The sequence below is a fragment of the Phyllobates terribilis genome, unplaced genomic scaffold (genome assembly GCF_046119375.1).
Source record: "Phyllobates terribilis strain yellow unplaced genomic scaffold, ASM4611937v1 Scaffold_13__5_contigs__length_258822181, whole genome shotgun sequence".
NCBI classification, from domain to species: domain Eukaryota; kingdom Metazoa; phylum Chordata; class Amphibia; order Anura; family Dendrobatidae; genus Phyllobates; species Phyllobates terribilis.
The window spans coordinates 153,263,713-153,281,707 of NW_027362773.1; the positions used below are offsets into that span (position 1 = coordinate 153,263,713).

At 54.3% G+C, this 17,995-nt stretch overlaps 1 long non-coding RNA gene across 1 annotated transcript in view; it reads right to left on the reverse strand.

The window, feature by feature from the left end:
- Positions 1-6,163: 6,163 nt before the first annotated feature.
- The window catches only part of LOC141174612 (uncharacterized), a 103,698-nt gene continuing 91,866 nt past the window's right edge, over positions 6,164-17,995 (reverse strand). The window contains exon 4 of the long non-coding RNA XR_012252925.1: positions 6,164-7,580. This is a non-coding gene — a long non-coding RNA (uncharacterized lncRNA). The remainder of the gene's footprint in view (positions 7,581-17,995) is intronic.

Below are 17,995 nucleotides of genomic sequence, written 5' to 3' on the forward strand. Positions count from 1 at the left end.
ACTCCACCTCCTCCTTGTTAGCGCCGTAGCCGTGTTTGCATGGGGTGTCCATCAACCAGCCATCCTCCACTCCATCCATCTGGACCATCGAGATCATTTCATGCATGATAATGCCCCGTCTCATGCTGCACATAACACATCTGCATCTCTGGCTGCTATGGGCATAAAAGGGGACAAACTTATGGTGTGGCAGCCATGCTCCCCTGACCTCAACCCCATTGAGAACCTCTGGAGCATCATCAAAAGGAGTGTCTATGATGGCGGGAGGCAGTTCACATCTAAGCAACAGCTCTGGGAGGGTATTCTGTCCTCATGCAAAACAATTAAAGCAGAAACCATCCAAAACCTGACAAATTCAATGGACGAGAGAGTTCAGAAGCTCATTTCGAACAAGGGATCCTATGTGCAAATGTAACATCACCTAGAATAAAGTTTTGAGTTGAAAACTGTTTGATTTCAGTTTGTAATAACCTGCTAATGCTTAGAATTTCAAAAATGACCATTTTTTTGTTCTTTATTAAAATGAAAAGGTTGAAAACTCTGCTTTGCATAATAATTTGGAACATGCATTTTGAGTATTTTATTTTTTTAAAAATATACTGTTATCATAGGCAGTTTGTACAAAAACCTTTCAATTGTACTCTAATAGTTATTTGACTGGAAAATTACAATGACTGCAATTCATATAGGTAATTTGGGAAAATCTGAGAAAATATTATTTGCATAATAATTTGGAACACAGTGTAAACTTGATTATGATGTAATGTATAATAAAATTCTATGCAATTTATCATATATTGACCTTTTTGAATTGGTATTCCCTGTATGTAGCATGGAGTGCACACTCATCTCCTTCGCCCTGTAACATAATTTTATTCCTTTCCACCCTTTTCTTTCCCCTCCACATAATTTTTTATAACATGTATAACATGTTTTGTGTTTTTAATCGATTTAATAAAGAGATACATATTTTACAATATACTCTTGTTGCCTAATTTATAGATATAATTTTCTAGGTTTATATTATCATATTAGCCCTAATCTATTGCTCACTGTTGTTTCCAGGGACTTATAGGGACTTTGAGGGATAGACGACTTGTGAGTGGGGGCGCCATTGTCGTACTATATTTAGGGTGCCAACCCCTGCAGTCAGGAATGATCATCATAGGGGACAATAGGAGCAGACTAATTCTGCACATTCATTATTTTTCACTTTGATCTTCAGATTATTTCTTTGTATGGATAATTTTAATTATCTTTAATAAAGGTTGCATGTTAAGGGTTTTTTATGCAAATTATATGGTTATACCCTTTGTTTGATATGCTGTTAGTTGGTTAAAAAAATGTAAAAAAATAAAAAGTTCAAATCACCCCTCTTTGCCCCATTGAAAGTAAAGATATTAAAAAAAAATACACATATGTGGAATCGTTTTTTTAGTCCCTGCAGTTCCACAAAAATTAGACCACAGACAAAATAAAGTATAAATGTTGAGCGCCCAAGAACAATTGTGCCAAAGAGAAATAGCACGTTACAACGATATATAGATGGAATATATTTATGAATTAAAATAAATAATAATGAAAGTCAAAAAATGGGCAAAGGGTACCCAAACAAAGGTGGCACTTGGGGTAAGTATATGCATAATTGTTATTCCATTGATAGGGCAGTAGAATGAATATGCTCATTAGTGGTAAAATACCACAACTATATAATCAAACATAGGGTATGTACATAAGTAGGAATATGGGAAGTATATATCGTTTAAATAGCAGCAAAAAGTACTTTATGTACAACCCTAAAAATTTGGGGGGCCAAACTTCAGAATTTTTTCACCACTAAAATAATTAAAAACTGGACATGTTGGGTATTGCCGTAATCGTATTGATGAGGAGAATAATATTGCAAGGTAATTTTTACTACAATATGTAAACACAATTCCCAAAAAACAATGTCATATTGCATTTTTTTTTCACAATTTCACTGCACTTGGAATTGTTTCCCTTTTTCCAGTACACTAGTGGTGAAATGAATGGTGTCATTCAAAAGTAAAACTCGTCCCGCAAAAAAATAAGCCCTCATATGTCTATGTGGACAAAAAAATTGTTATGGCTCTGGGAAGAAGGGGGTGAAAAAATAGAAACACAAAAGCGGAAATTAGCTGTGGAGTGAAGGGGTTAAGTCTGCACCAAATCTGCAAGTCAAAAATAAGCAACGTGTGAATGAGACTTCAGGATTCTCATTCACTTTGCTGGCATCAGGAAATCCTTCAGGTTTTGTGACAAATCTGCACTGAAAAAAAAAGCAGCATAAAGCATTGTGTGCACACAGCCTTACAGTAGGAGTGTCTATTTCCCCAAACAACCAATCAGAAATCAGCTTTCATTTTACCAAAGCAGGTTGAGAAATGAAAGCTGAGCTCTGGTTGGTTGCTATGGACAACAAAGACAATGTAATGAACAGTTTTGATAAATAATGATGCTCTGAGACTCCACATTATACATCAGGGGACAGCAGCTCCATGTCACCGATCTATCACTGCTGTCAGGAGATGGGATCAAGAACAATTGATAAGAATCTAGCAATATGGGTGATGTGCTCCGCATTACAGGAACCATATAGGAGAAGAGCTCAATATGGCGGATAACGCAGACATGGCACATCTGCTACAGCAGGTACACAAGGCAGACACAAGGATTTCTAATTGTACGGCGTACGGTGCTGAGAAGCAACTGCAATACTCATGAAATAAACCTAAAAAGAGACGACAATCCTTTACACGTATCACTAGGATTATTATTATTCTCTATTATTATGGCGCCATTTATTCCCTGTCGCTTTACATGTGAGAAGGTGTATACATAGTAAAGACAAGTACAATAATCATGAACAATACAAGTTAGCGACTGGTCCAGGAGGAGAGAGGACCCTACCCGCGAGGGCCACAGTCTACAAAGGGATGGGTGAGGATACAGTAGGTGAGGGTAGAGCCTGTCATGCAGCGATGTGGTGGAGCGGTGGTTACTGCAGGGTGTAGGCTTGTCGGAAGAGGTCGGTCTTCATGTTCCTTCTGAAGGTTTCCACAGTAGGCGAGAGTCGGATGTGTTGAGGTAGAGCTTTCCAGAGTAGGGGGGATGCACTGGAGACATCTTGTATGCGATTGTGGGAAGAGGCAATAAGAGGGGAGTAGAGAAGGAGATTGCAACATTCTAACATTTGCACAAATTTGGCAACTTTTTGGGACCGTTTTCTGCAGAAAGTCATTTAAGGGGTTGTCCACTACATGTCAACCCCTTCTGGAATGCTACAGTGCCCCAAATAAAGTAAAAACACTTCATATTTACCTCAGTGCCAACATCGTTGGAATGGCGCTATTCCAGGAGGTATGTGTTTTTTATTTTATTTGAGGCACTGCAGCACTTAAAGGTACTATGTCACCAAGGTTTTGAAACCTAATCTGAGATATAATATATATAGAGATATAGATATATAATATACAGAGATAAATGTTTCACTCATTGAGATGCTTGCTGTAGTTTTGATAAAATCACAGTTTTATCAGCAGGAGATTATCACTACTGCTGCCAGGTAGTTATCTATATTCATGAGCTCTGTATAACCCCACCCCCACCACTGATTGGGAGTTTTCTGACTATGCACAGGATACACACACAGAAAGCTGCCAATCAGTGTTGTTAGCTGGGTTATACAGAGCTCAGCATTCAGAGAACTGGTAAATTTGTAGCAGAGAAAACTGTGATTTTGTCAAAATTATACCATGCAATCCAATGAATAGTACATGCTTGGTAGAAGGGTCTCTGCCCCTATATCATGCTGCTCTCATATAGGGTACCATAAAACTGCTGTCAGATTCCCTTTGAAAAGGTGTCAGCATTTTCCATGTCTTGTGGTAAATTTCGGCAGAACTGAACCTGGACATTACACAATGAGAAGAACATTTCACCATGATTTTGGAACAGATAACTCTGACCACTTTGTATTGGTAAACTGCCTAGAACAACTATAATCATCTGCTCAAATATAAAACTGTTTTTTGTAATTTTTTATTATAAAGGTAGATTTGGAATCATTTTGGTGACTTTATCCCTGGATTACATGTGGAGGTATAAAACATGCACAATAACGTTCCCTATAATTACTAGTTACATTTCTCTTTTTACCTGAGCCTCCCACGTCTTCTTTCTTCTGGCTATTGGCCTGGATTGATGGTGTCTTTCCTTCCTCTGAACAGTCCAGGCTGATTCTTCTGTTCTTCGGTAATTTTCTCTGGACAATGATGTCTTCATCTGCTTGCGCCATCTCTGGGGTGGGAGACATCTTCCGTCCTGAGTCTGGTTTTTTCCTCTTTTTTCCCTTCCTTTGGGGCTTTTTGATAGAAGGCTTCTCATCAGCCGATGAGCCCAAATGTCTTCTGTTCTTCAATCCTTCACTCTGGGCAATGACGTCCTCATCCTCTCGCTCCATCTCTGGGGTAGGAGACATCTTTCGTCCCGAGTCTTTTTTTTTACCCTTTCTTCCTCTCCATTTGGATTTTTTGATTGAAGACTCCTCATCAGCCGATGAGTCCAAGTGTCTTCTTTTTCTCTCTCTCTTCTTCCCTACAATCTCCTCTTTTTCCATATCATAGATTTGCTCACAGTCCGCAGACAACTTCTTCACTATCACCAGTCAACTCCAACTGTCACTTTCCTCAACTGTCAACTGAGCGCACAGGCACCTGGATGGAACTGGTCATGTGATCAGTAACTGACCAATAAGATTCCAAGGTATATGCTACAGTATAAGTATGGGAATCTATCAGTTTGATATAAGGGTTGTAATAAAATTAAATCGGTTTTTGTTCTACTGTTTTTAGTTAGTTGAAACTTTATCTTTTCCATTTCTATCACTTCAGTATTATCTCACAGATAATTTTAGGATTTTAGGGCCCATTTTAACAATATGCTGTATTATTATTTATCCACATCAATGAACTACATACCTGACCATTGTACTTATTGAGAAACAGTTGAGATCTCTATATTATTTGTATCGAGTGGCTACAAACAAAGCAAACAAGATGAATTTCTCATCCACTGCTGTACTCAGCATAAGCAGCGGCTGAAATGACAAATGTTTGTTTTGATTGCTGTCTATGCAGAGCGCAGAAGTCTATGACAAACTCATTTTGACTTCAGTGCTATGTATAAGCAGTGACCAAGATGACAGAAAATGAGCAATACATTATTGAAGGTAGCTCTACTCATGTGCAGTGCATATAAGCAGTGTTCATTCATTCTCTACTCATTTTCTGTTGTCCCAGTCTCTGTCTACGTAGAGGGAACCACTTGAGATGAGTTTGCCATAGGCTGTTGTGCTCTGCTTAGGCAGAGACTTATATGAGAAAGCTCACTTCATTATACTAAGCTTTGTAATTTCCATCTTTGCTTATGTAGACCAGCAGCCACTGGCAAACTCATCTCCCCTTCTGCGTTCTGCATAAATAGCGTTGGGTGGGCATTCGCTTTGCTACTCAACACGGTCTTCATTTATTACATAGAGCTGCTTTTATAGTTTTACATTTTTACTAACCCGAACTAGTGTTACAAGCAGGTCAAGAGACTGGTTTAGGATTAAGCTAATGGTTAGGGCTAGGAATAGGGCTAAGGTAATAACATTGTTCTATAAAAAATGTATTAAGAAAATAGAAAGCATACAAATAAAATAATGTATTGCGTTTTATATTTTTAAAATTCGAGAGATGACTTCAGCAAAAAAACAGAAAAAAAATTAAGAAATGAAATTGCAAAGTATAATTACATCAGTATTTTCCTTAAATTACAATACACGTGCAATACTGGGCTTTTGGAAAGGACTCACGGAGTGCTATTGGTTCACGGGTTAGGGGGCATATACTTGTCTTGTCCTGGGTGCTCGCAACCCATGCTGTGACAGTGTGCTATCAGCAGAGTGCACAGCAACCAGAAAGTTTTTTAATTTACTTTTTTTTTCTGCATTTTTTCATCTGTAGCCTAAAAGACAACAGGTAAATATTAAATGCACTACAAACATCAGGCTTTTTTATTGTGTGATAGCTCACTGTAGGTGTGTTTTTGAACAAGCCCTAATGAGTATGAGTATGCATATGATGATATGGTGAGTATGTGTTATTGTTTTTTTTCATGTATATGGTATATTTGTATGTATATTGGGGGCTATTTGGGACTCACACTGTATATATGGAGGCTATGTGGGGTTCACACTGTATAGATGGAGGCTATGTGGGGCTCACACTGTATATATGGAGGCTATGTAGGGCTCACACTGTATAGATGGAGGCTATGTGGGGCTCACACTGTATATATGAAGGTTATGTGGGGCTCATACTGTATATAGGAGCCCATGTGGAGGCTCATACTGTATATAAGGGGCTATGTTGGGGCTCAATCTGTATATACAGAGGCTATGTGGGGCTCATGCTATATATAGGAAGCTATGTGGGGGCACATACTAGATTAGGAGGCTATGTGAGGGCTCATACTGAATGTAGGAGGTTATGTGGGGGTTCATACTGTATGTAGGTGGCTATGTGGGGGCTTATACTGTGTATAGGAGGCTATGTGAAGGCTCATCTTGTATATAAGAGGCTCCTTGGGGCTCACACTATATACAGGTAGGCTATGTGGGGGCTCCTGCTGTATATACAGAGGCTATGTGGTGCTCATGCGGTATATAGTGTAACGGGTCTGGGAGGCGGAACCTCTGAGCTACTATACAAGGGGGCGGCCCTTGTAAGGGAGCGGGTGGCAGTCTCTGGATGAACGGACAGGGAGATACGGCAAGTGATCAGGGCAGTCTCTGGGTAAAGGGTAGGTACGACCTGTGATGGCAGAGCCTCCGGGTAGGCTAGCAGGCAGATGGTCGATGTGTGCTCCCAGGTGAGCAAGCGAGAGTCTCTGGAATAACAGGTGGTCACGGCACGTGACGGCGGAACCTCCGGGCTGGCAAGCAGGCAGGTAACGGAGAAGCGCTCCCAGGTGAGCGGACAAGAGTCTCTGAAGTAGCTGATGGTCACAGCACGTGACAACGGAGCCTCAGGGCTGGCAAGCAGGCAGGTAACGGAGAAGCGCTCCCAGGTGAGCGGACAAGAGTCTGAAGTAGCTGATGGTCACAGCACGTGACAACGGAGCCTCCGGGCTGGCAAGCAGGCAGGTAACGGAGAAGCGCTCCCAGGTGAGCGGACAAGAGTCTGAAGTAGCTGATGGTCACAGCACGTGACAACGGAGCCTCCGGGCTGGCAAGCAGGCAGGTAACGGAGAAGCGCTCCCAGGTGAGCGGGCAAGCTGGTCCATAGACAGACTGACCGGAGTTGTAAGGCAGACCGTCGGACCTCAGGAAAGTAGGCAGGTAGCTGATGTGCGCTCCCAGGTGAGCGGGCAGGCTGGTCCTTTAGACAGACTGACAGGAGTAGTAAGGCAGACCGTCGGACCTCAGACTGGCAGACAGGTAACAAGTATTCAGGCAGGAATCAGGCAGGTAACTGGCAGGAAACTGGCAGGTAACTGGCAACGGGACCTGAGGGCTGAAGCACAGGTGAGACACAGGTGCAAACAACATTGCTCGGGCACCTCCATTTTGGAGGAGGTGCCTTATATATGATGAAGTCCTCCGGCCATTGGCCGGGGACTCCTTAGGACGGCGCGCGCGGCCCCTTTAAGAGGAGGGGAGCGCGCGCGCCCTAAGCACAGGGGCCGGGAAGGAGCGCGTGCTGAGAGCAGAGCGGGAGGAGGACGCCGGGAAGGAGCGCGCGCTGACAGCAGAGCGGGGAGAGGACGCCGGGCACGGAGCAGAGCGGTGAGGGGAGCAGCGTCCCTGCCTAGCAGAGGGCAGGGACGCCAGCGCTACATATAGGAGGCTATGGGGGGCTTATGCTGTATATATGAGGCTATTTGGGGCTCATACTGTAAATAGGAGGCTATATATATGGGACACACTGTATATGCAGGCTATGTGGGGCTCACACTGTATATATGGAGGCTGTGTGGGGGTTCGTACTGTATATGGGAGGTTATGTGGGGGCTCATACTGAATGTGGGAGGCTATTTGGGGGCTCAGACTGAATGTAGGAGGCTATATGGGGGTTCATACTGTATATAGGAGGCTATATGGGGGCTCATACTGTATATAGGAGGCTATGTGAGGGCTCATATTGTTTATAGAGAGGTTATATGGGGCTCATACTATATATAGGGGGCTATGCTGGAGCTCATATTGTATATAGGAGATAACCGGAGCTCATACTATATAGGGTGGTCCAAAAGTAGGTGCACAGAAAGTGTAATAAGGTTATGAAGGGGGAGGTTTATCAAACATGGTGTAAAGTGAAACTGGCTCAGTTGCCCTTAGCAACCAATCAGATTCCACTTTTCATTCCTCACAGACAAAGTTTATAGTCGAAAACCAAAAAGTGTCAGTGATTTGAAAAATTACATAAGAGATGCATTTCAAGAAATTAATACCCAAAGAGACTTGTGCAAAAAAAGTTTGTCGAAGCGTAAGAGGCAGACTTCAAAGCTGTGCAAATTGTAATGGAAAACAGTTTGAGCACCTGCGTTGATAAAATTTAAGGGGTTTTGTATTATTGTTCAGAATAAAATTTAATTGTCAATGTTATGCTTGTGTTAGTAAATATAATTTTATATATAAATCAAAATAAATGTTATTATTTTCTGTCCACCTACTTTTGGACCACCCTGTATATAGGGAGCTGTGTGTGAGCTTTTACGGTATTGAGGTGTGCAGTAGCCCTCTTTTCCTTCTGCTCCAATATGACCACAGGTAATATTTATCCATTGTGATTAGTGATGAGCGAACGTGCTCGCCACTACTCGGTACTCGCCGGAGCACCATGGTGCTCGACAAGCTCGGCGAGTATTTCCGGGTTGCTCGGGCGGGAACTCGGGTCCCCTCCCTGCATGTTTGGCACTCTTTAGAGAGCCAATGAACATGCAGGGATTGCCTGCCATGCACTGTAATACCGTAGCCATGTTGGTTGTGGGCATTACAGTGATTGGCTGGCCGCACAGCGTCATCAGGTCTATATCAGACCTGGCGCCGCCATGCTCGTCACAGTCACTCCAGATCAGACAGTGTAGGGAGAGCTGCTTCTTTGTCAGGAAGAGATTTGATCGTGTATTAGGTAGTGTAGGGAGAAAAACCGTACATTACACATATCCAACTTAACAAACAGTCTTTCTGAGGACTAATCCATCTGCAGAGATATATCAGGCAGGCAGGGTGTATAGGCAGGAGGTGTATATAGCAGACTGCAGAGCATATAGCACAAGAGGCTCCATTCCAGTTCTGTTGGCTGCTGTTAAATATTTCTGGAAATAGGCCCAGGTCTCAGGGGCCAGGAATAATTTTTTTTGCCTCTTAAACCTCATTATTTGCTTAAAAAGCAATCCAGAGAACACGGTTTTTCTGCACCATTTGCTTGTTGGCACTGCAGAATACAGCCAGGTCCTTTCCATATTACAGCGCAAAAAAATCCATCTACTTAAAACCGTGTTTTCTCCGTCACACGGCTCACATATACGTTTTCAGAAAATACTGACATTTCTGGCCTCCATTAAAAAAAATTTTCAGTGTGTCAGGACAGTTTTTGACACTGGTTTGCTGTTCAAAACAGTTACCTACAGGCCAGGTAATTAAAACTGTGTTCTCTCGCTCTTGCTCTGGCCTGCCCTTGCCTTGGCTCTGGCCTACTCTCGCGCTGGCTCTGGCCTGCCCTCGCCCTGGCTCCGGCCTGCTCTCACTCTGTCTTGCATGCCTTCGCCTTGGCTCCGGCCTACTCTCGCTGTGGCTCTGGCCTGCCCTCGCCCTGGCTCCGGCCTGCCCTCGCCTTGGCTCTGGCCTGCTCTCACCCTGGCTCCGGCCTGCCGTCGCCCTCGCTCCTGCCTGCTCACACCCTTCGGCCTGCCCTCGCCTTGGCTCCGGTCTGCCCTCGCTCTGGATTCGGCCTGATCTCGCAATGGCTCTGGCCTGCCCTTGCCTTGGCTCCGGCCTGCTCTTGCCTTGGCTCCGGCCTGCTCTTGCTCTGGCCTGCCTTCGCATTGGCTCCGGACTGCTCTTGCTCTGGGTCTGGCCTGCCTTGACCATGGCTCCGGCCTGCTCTCGCTCTGGCTCCGGCCTGATATCACTCTGGCTCTGGCCTGCCCTCGCCTTGGCTCCGTCCTAATCGCGCTCTGGCCTGCCCTCGCCTTGGATCCGGCCTGTTCTCGCTCTGGTTCCGTCCTGCCTTCGCCCTAGCTCTGGGCTGATCTAGCTCTGGCCTGCCCTCGCCCTGGCTCCGGCCTGCTCTCGCTCCGGCCTGCCCTCGCCTTGGCTCCGGCCTGCCCTTGTCCTGGCTCCTGCCTGCTCTCGCTCTGGCTCTGGCATGCCTTAGCCTCGGCTCTAAACTACTCTCGCTCTGGCCTGCCCTCGCCCTGGCTCCGGCCTGCTCTTGTTCTGGCTCTGGCATGCCCTCGCCTTGGCTCCGGCCTCCTCTCGCACTGACCCTGGCCAGCCCTCGACCTGGCTCCGGCCTGCTCTGGCTCTGTCCTGCCCTCACCTTGGCTCCGGCCTGCTCTCGCCCAGGCCTCGGCCTGCCCTCGTCCTGGCTCTGGCCTGTTCTCGCTCTGGCCTGCCCTCGCTTAGGCTCCGGCTTGCTCTCACCTTGGCTCCGTCCTGCTCTCGCTGTAGCTCCGGACTGCCCTCGCCCTGGCTCTGACCAGCTCTCGCTCTCACTCTTGCCTGCCCTCGCCTTGGCTCCGGCCTGCTCTCGCTCTAGCCTGCCCTGGCTCTGCTTCTGGCCTGTCCTCGCCTTGGCTCCGGCCTGCTCTCGCTCTGACTCTGGCCTGCCCTCGCCCTGGCTCCGGCCTGCTCTGGATCTGCCTCTGGTCTGCCCTCGCCTTGGCTCTGGCCTGCTCTCTCTCTGGCTCTGTCCTGCCCTCGTCCTGGCTCCGGCCTGCTCTCCCTCTGGTCTGACCTTGCCTTGGATTCGGCCTGCTCTCACCCTGGCTCCGGCTTGCTCTCTCTCTGGCTCTGGCTTGCCCTCGCCCTGGCTCCGGCCTGCTCTCGCTCTGCCTCCGGCCTGCTATGGCTATGGCTTTGGCCTGCTCTAGCTCTGTCTCTGGCCTACCCTGGCCTTGGCTCTGGCCTGCCCTCGCCGAGGCTCCGGCCTGCTCTCGCTCTGGCCTGCTCTCGCTCTGGCTCCGGCCTGCTCTCGCTCTGCCTCCGGCCTGCTCTCGCCCTGGTTCCGGGCTGCCTTTGCCTTGGCTCCGGCCTTCTCTCGCTCTGGCCTGCCCTTGCCTTGGTTCTGGACTACTCTCGCTCTGGCTCACGCCTGCCCTACCCTTGGCTCTGGCCTACTCTCGCTCTGGCTCGGGCCAGCTCTGGCTGTGGCTCTGGCATGCTCTCGCTCTGGCTCTGGCCTGCCCTTTCCTTGGCTCCGGCCTGCTCTCGCTCGGACTCTGGTCTGACCTTGCCTTGGCTCCGGCCTGCAATCGCCCTGGCTCCGGCCTGCTCTAGCTCTGGCTTCGGCCTGACCTCGCCCTGGCTACGGCCTGCCCTTGCTCTGGCTCTGGCCTGCCCTCGCCTTGGCTCCGGCCAGCTCCTGCTCTGGCTCCTGCCTGCCCTCGCCTGGCTCTGACATGCCCTCGACCTGGCTCCGGCCTGCATGCGCCCTGGTTTCTGCTTGCTCTCGCTCTGGCTAAGGTCCGCCCTCGCCCTGGCTCCGGCCTGCTCTCACTCTCGCTCCGGCCTCCCCTTACCTTGGCTCCTGCCTGCTCTCGCTCTGGCTCTGGCATGCCCTAGCCTCGGCTCTAAACTACTCTCGCTCTGGCCTGCCCTCGCCCTGGCTCCGGCCTGCTCTTGTTCTGGCTCTGGCATGCCCTCGCCTTGGCTCCGACCTCCTCTCGCACTGACCCTGGCCAGCCCTCGACCTGGCTCCGGCCTGCTCTGGCTCTGTCCTGCCCTCAACTTGGCTCCGGCCTGCTCTCGCCCAGGCCTCGGCCTGCCCTCGTCCTGGCTCCGGCCTGTTCTCGCTCTGGCCTGCCCTCGCTTAGGCTCCGGCTTGCTCTCGCCTTTGCTCCGGCCTGCTCTCGCTGTAGCTCCGGACTGCCCTCGCCCTGGCTCCGACCAGCTCTCGCTCTCACTCTTGCCTGCCCTCGCCTTGGCTCCGGCCTGCTCTCGCTCTAGCCTGCCCTGGCTCTGCTTCTGGCCTGCCCTCGCCTTGGCTCCGGCCTGCTCTCGCTCTGACTCTGGCCTGCCCTCGCCCTGGCTCCGGCCTGCTCTGGATCTGCCTCTGGTCTGCCCTCGCCTTGGCTCTGGCCTGCTCTCTCTCTGGCTCTGTCCTGCCCTCGTCCTGGCTCCGGCCTGCTCTCCCTCTGGTCTGCCCTTGCCTTGGATTCGGCCTGCTCTCACCCTGGCTCCGGCTTGCTCTCTCTCTGGCTCTGGCTTGCCCTCGCCCTGGCTCCGACCTGCTCTCGCTTTGGCTCTGGCCTGCTCTCGCTCTGGCCTGCCCTTGGCTCCAGCCTGCTCTCGCCCTAGCCAGCTGTTGCTCTGGCCTACCCTGGTTCTGCCTCTGGCCTGCCTTCGCCTTGGCTACGGTCTGCTCTCGCCTTGGCTCCGGCCTGCTCTAGCTCTAGCTCCGTACTGCCCTCGCCCTGGCTCCGCTATGCCACAGCTCGGGCTCCGGCTTGCCCTCACTTTAGCTCCGTCCTGCTCTCGTCCTGGCTCTGAACTGCTCTCGCTCTCGCTCTGGCTCTGGCCTGCCCTTTCTCTGGCTCTGGCCTGCCCTCGCCCTGGCTCCGGCCTACTCTCGCTCTGGCTATGGCCTGCTCTCGCCCTGGCTCCGGCCTGCTCTTGCCCTGGTTCCGGCCTCCCCTTACCTTGGCTCCTGCCTGTTCTCGCTCTGGCTCTGGCATGCCCTAGCCTCGGCTCTAAACTACTCTCGCTCTGGCCTGCCCTTGCCCTGGCTCTGGCCTGCTCTTGTTCTGGCTCTGGCATGCCCTTGCCTTGGCTCCGGCCTCCTCTCGCACTGACCCTGGCCTGCCCTCGCCCTGGCTCCGGCCTGCTCTGGCTCTGTCCTGCCCTCGCCTTGGCTCCGGCCTGCTCTCACCCAGGCTCCGGCCTGCCCTTGCTCTGGCCTGCCCTCGCTTTGGCCTGCCCTCGCCTTGGCTCCGGCCTGCTCTCGCCTTGCTTCCGGCCTGCTCTAGCTGTAGTTCCGGACTGCCCTTGCCCTGGCTCCGGCCTGCCATCGCTCTGGCACTGGCGTGCCCTCGCCTTGGCTCCGGCCTGCTCTCGCTCTGACTCTGGCCTGCCCTCGCCCTGGCTCCGGCCTGCTCTGGATCTGCCTCTGGTCTGCCCTTGCCTTGGCTCCGGCCTGCTCTCTCTCTGGTTCTGTCCTGCCCTCGTCCTGGCACCAGCCTGCTCTCCCTCTGGTCTGCCCTTGCCTTGGCTCCGGCCTGCTCTCACCCTGGCTCCGGCTTGCTCTCTCTCTGGCTCTGGCTTGCCCTCGCCCTGGCTCCGAATTGCTCTCGCTTTGGCTCTGGCCTGCTCTCGCTCTGGCCTGCCCTTGGCTCCAGCCTGCTCTCACCCTAGCCAGCTGTTGCTCTGGCCTACCCTGGTTCTGCCTCTGGCCTGCCCTCGCCTTGGCTATGGTCTGCTCTCGCCTTGGCTCCGGCCTGCTCTAGCTCTAGCTCCGTACTGCCCTCGCCCTCGCTCCGCTATGCCACAGCTCGGGCTCCGGCTTGCCCTCGCTTTAGCTCCGTCCTGCTCTCGCCCTGGCTCCGAACTGGCTCTGGCCTGCCCTCGCCTTGGCTCTGGCCTACTCTCGCTCTGGCCTGCTCTCGCTCTGGCTCTAGCCTCGCCCTGGTTCCAGCCTCCCCTTACCTTGGCTCCTGCCTGTTCTCGCTCTGGCATGCCCTAGCCTCGGCTCTAAATTACTCTCGCTCTGGCTCTGGCCTGCCCTCGCCCTGGCTCCGGCCTGCTCTTGTTCTGGCTCTGGCATGCCCTCGCCTTGGCTCCGGCCTCCTCTCGAACTGACCCTGGCCTGCCCTCGCCCTGGCTCCGGCCTGCTCTGGCTCTGTCCTGCCCTCGTCTTGGCTCCGGCCTGCTCTCACCCAGGCTCCGGCCTGCCCTTGCTCTGGCCTGCCCTCGCTTTGGCTCTAGCCTACTCTCGCTCTGGCCTGCCCTCGTCCTGGCTCAGGCCTGCTCTCGCTCTGGCATGCCCTCGCCTTTGCTTCGGCCTCCTCTCGCTCTGACTCTGGCCTGCCCTCGCCCTGGCTCCAGCCTGCTCTGGCTCTGTCCTGCCCTCGCCTTGGCTCCGGCCTGCTCTCGCCCAGGCCTCGGCCTGCCCTCGCCCTGGCTCCGGCCTGTTCTCGCTCTGGCCTGCCCTCGCTTAGGCTCCGGCTTGCTCTCGCCTTGGCTCCGGCCTGCTCTCGCTGTAGCTCCGGACTGCCCTCGCCCTGGCTCCGACCAGCTCTCGCTCTGGCTCTGGCCTGCCGTCGCCTTGGCTCTGGCCTGCTCTGGCTCTGCTCAAGCCTGCCCTCGTCTTCTCTCCGGCCTGCTCTCGCCTTGGCACCGGTCTGCCCTTGCCTTGGCACCGGTCTGCCCTCGCCCTGGCTCCTGCCTGCTCTCGCTCTAGCCTGCTCTCGCTCTGGTTCTTGCCTGCCCTAGCCTCGGCTCCGGCCTGCTCTCGCTCTGGACTGCCGTTTCCTTGGCTCCGGACTTCTCTCGCTCTGGCTCGCGTCTGCCCTAGCCTTGGCTCTGGCCTACTCTCGCTCTGGCTCGGGCCTGATCTGGCTGTGCCTCTGGCATGCTCTCGCTCTGGTTCTGGCCTGCCCTTTCCTTGGCTCCGGCCTGCTCTCGCTCGGACTCTGGTCTGACCTTGCCTTGGCTCCGGCCTGCAATCGCCCTGGCTCCGGCCTGCTCTAGCTCTGGCTTCGGCCTGACCTCGCCCTGGCTCCGGCCTGCCCTTGCTCTGGCCTTCCCTCGCCTTGGCTCCGGCCAGCTCCTGCTCTGGCTCCGGCCTGCCATCGCATTGGCTCCGGCCTGCTCTTGCCCGGGCTCCGGCCTGCCCTCGCCTGGCTCTGGCCTGCCCTCGACCTGGCTCCGGCATGCCCTCGCCCTGGCTCCGGCCTAACTTCGCCCTGGCTTCTGCTTGCTCTCGCTCTGGCTAAGGCCTGCCCTTGCCCTGGCTCCGGCCTGCTCTCACTCTCGCTCCGGCCTGCCCTCGCCTTGTCTCCGGCCTGCTCTCGCTCTGGCTCCGGCCTGCTCTCGCTCTGACCTGCCCTCGCCCTGTCTCCGGCCTGCTCTCGCATTGGCCTGCCCTCGCCCTGGCTCCGGCATTCTCTCGCTCTGGTTTCGGCCTGCCGTCGCCTTGGATACGGCCTGCTCTCGCTCTGGCTCCGGCCAGCCCTCGCCTTGGCTCCGGCCTGCTCTCGCTCTGGCCTGCCTTTGCCTTGGCTCCGGCCTGCTCTCACTCTGGCTCTGGCCTGCCTTTGCCTTGGCTCCGGCCTGCTCTCACTCTGGCTCTGGCCTGCCTTCACCTTGGCTCCGACCTGCTCTCGCTTTGGCTCTGGCCTGCTCTCACTCTGGCCTGCCCTTTTGGCTCCAGCCTGCTCTCGCCCTAGCCAGCTGTTGCTCTGGCCTACCCTGGTTCTGCCTCTGGCCTGCCCTCGCCTTGGCTACGGCCTGCTCTCGCATAGGCTCCGGCCTGCTCTCGCTCTAGCTCCGTACTGCCCTCACCCTGGCTCCGCTATGCCACAGCTCGGGCTGCAGCTTGCCCTCGATTTAGCTCCATCCTGCTCTCGCCCAGGCTCCGAACTGCTCTCACTCTGGCCTGCCCTTTCTCTGGCTCTGGCCTGCCCTCGCCCTGGCTCCGGCCTACTCTCGCTCTGGCCTGCTCTCGCTCTGGCTCTGGCCTCGCCCTGGCTCCGGCCTGCTCTCGCCCTGGTTCCGGCCTCCCCTTACCTTGGCTCCTGCCTGCTCTCGCTCTGGCATGCCCTAGCCTCGGCTCTAAACAACTCTAACTCTGGCTCTGGCCTGCCCTCGCCCTGGCTCCGGCCTGCTCTTGTTCTGGCTCTGGCATGCCCTCGCCTTGGCTCTGGCCTCCTCTCGCTCTGACCCTGACCTGCCCTCGCCCTGGCTCCGGCCTGCTCTGGCTCTGTCCTGCCCTCGCCTTGGCTCCGGCCTGCTCTCGCCCAGGCTCCGGCCTGCCCTCGTCCTGGCTCCGGCCTGCTCTTGCTCTGGCCTGCCCTCGCTTTGGCTCTAGCCTACTCTCGCTCTGGCTCTGGCCTGCCCTCGCTCTGGCATGCCCTCGCCTTTGCTCCGGCCTCCTCTCGCTCTGACTCTGGCCGGCCCTCGCCCTGGCTCCGGCCTGCTCTGGCTCTGTCCTGCCCTCGCCTTGGCTCCGGCCTGCTCTGGCCCAGGCCTCGGCCTGCCCTCGTCCTGGCTCCGGCCTGTTCTCGCTCTGGCCTGCCCTCGCTTAGGCTCCGGCTTGCTCTCGCCTTGGCTCCGCACTGCTCTCGCGGTAGCTCCGGACTGCCCTCGCCCTGGCTCCGACCAGCTCTCGCTGTTGCCTGCCCTCGCCTTGGCTCCGGCCTGCTCTCGCTCTGGCCTGCCCTGGCTCTGCTTCTGGCCTGCCCTCGCCTTGGCTCCGGCCTGCTCTCGCCTTGGCTCCGGCCTGCTCTCGCTGTAGCTCCGGACTGCCTTTGCCCTGGCTCCGGCCTGCCATCGCTCTGACTCAGGCCTGCCCTCGCCCTGGCTCCGCCCTGCTCTGGATCTGCCTCTGGCCTGCCCTCGCCTTGGCTCCGGCCTGCTCTTGCTCTGGCTCCGGCCTGCTCTCGCTCTGGCCTGCCCTCGCCCTGGCTCCGGCCTGCTCTCGCCCTGGCTGCGGCCTGCTCTCGCTCTGACTCAGGCCTGCCCTCGCCCTGGCTCCGGCCTGCTCTGGATCTGGCTCTGGCCTGCCCTCGCCTTGGCTCCGGCCTGCTCTCGCCCTGGCTCTGGCCTGCTCTCGCTCTGGCCTACCCTCGCCTTGGCTCCGGCCTGCTCTCGCCTTGGCTCCGGCCTGCTCTTGCTCTGGCTTCGGCCAGATCTCGCTGTGGCTCTGGCCTGCCCTTGCTCTGGCTCCGACCAGCCCTCGCCTTGCCTCCGGCCTGCCCTTGCCCTCGCTCCGGCCTGCTCTTGCTCTGACTCTGGCCTTTCCTCGCCCTGGCTCCGGCCTGCTCTTGCTCTGGCCTGCTCTCGTCTTGACTCCAGCCTGCTCTCGCTCTGGTTCTGGCCTGCTTTCACCTTGGCTCCGGCATCCCCTCGCTCTGGCTCAAGCCTGCTCTAGCTCTGACTCTGGCCTGCCCTTGCCTTGGCTCCAGACTGCTCTTGCTCTGGCCTGCCCTCGCTCTGGCCTGCCCTCGCCTTGGCTCCGGCCTGCCCTCGTCCTGGCTCCGGCCTGCTCTTGCTCTGGCCTGCCCTCGCTTTCGCTCTAGCCTACTCTCGCTCTGGCTCTGGCCTGCCCTCGTCCTGGCTCCGGCCTGCTCTCGCTCTGGCATGCCCTCGCCTTTGCTACGGCCTCCTCTCGCTCTGACTCTGGCCTGCCCTCGCCTTGGCTCCGGCCTGCTCTGACTCTGGCCTGCCCTCGCCTTGGCTCCGGCCTGCTCTCGACCAGGCCTCGGCCTGCCCTCGTCCTGGCTCCGGCCTGTTCTCGCTCTGGCCTGCCCTCGCTTAGGCTCCAGCTTGCTCTCGCCTTGGCTCCGGACTGCTCTCGCTGTAGCTCCGTAATGCCCTCGCCCTGGCTCCGACCAGCTCTCGCTCTTGCCTGCCCTCGCCTTGGCTCCGGCCTGCTCTCGCTCTGGCCTGCCCTGGCTCTGCTTCTGGCCTGCCCTCGTCTTGGCTCCGGCCTGCTCTCGCCTTGGCTCCGGCCTGCTCTCGCTGTAGCTCCGGACTGCCCTTGCCCTG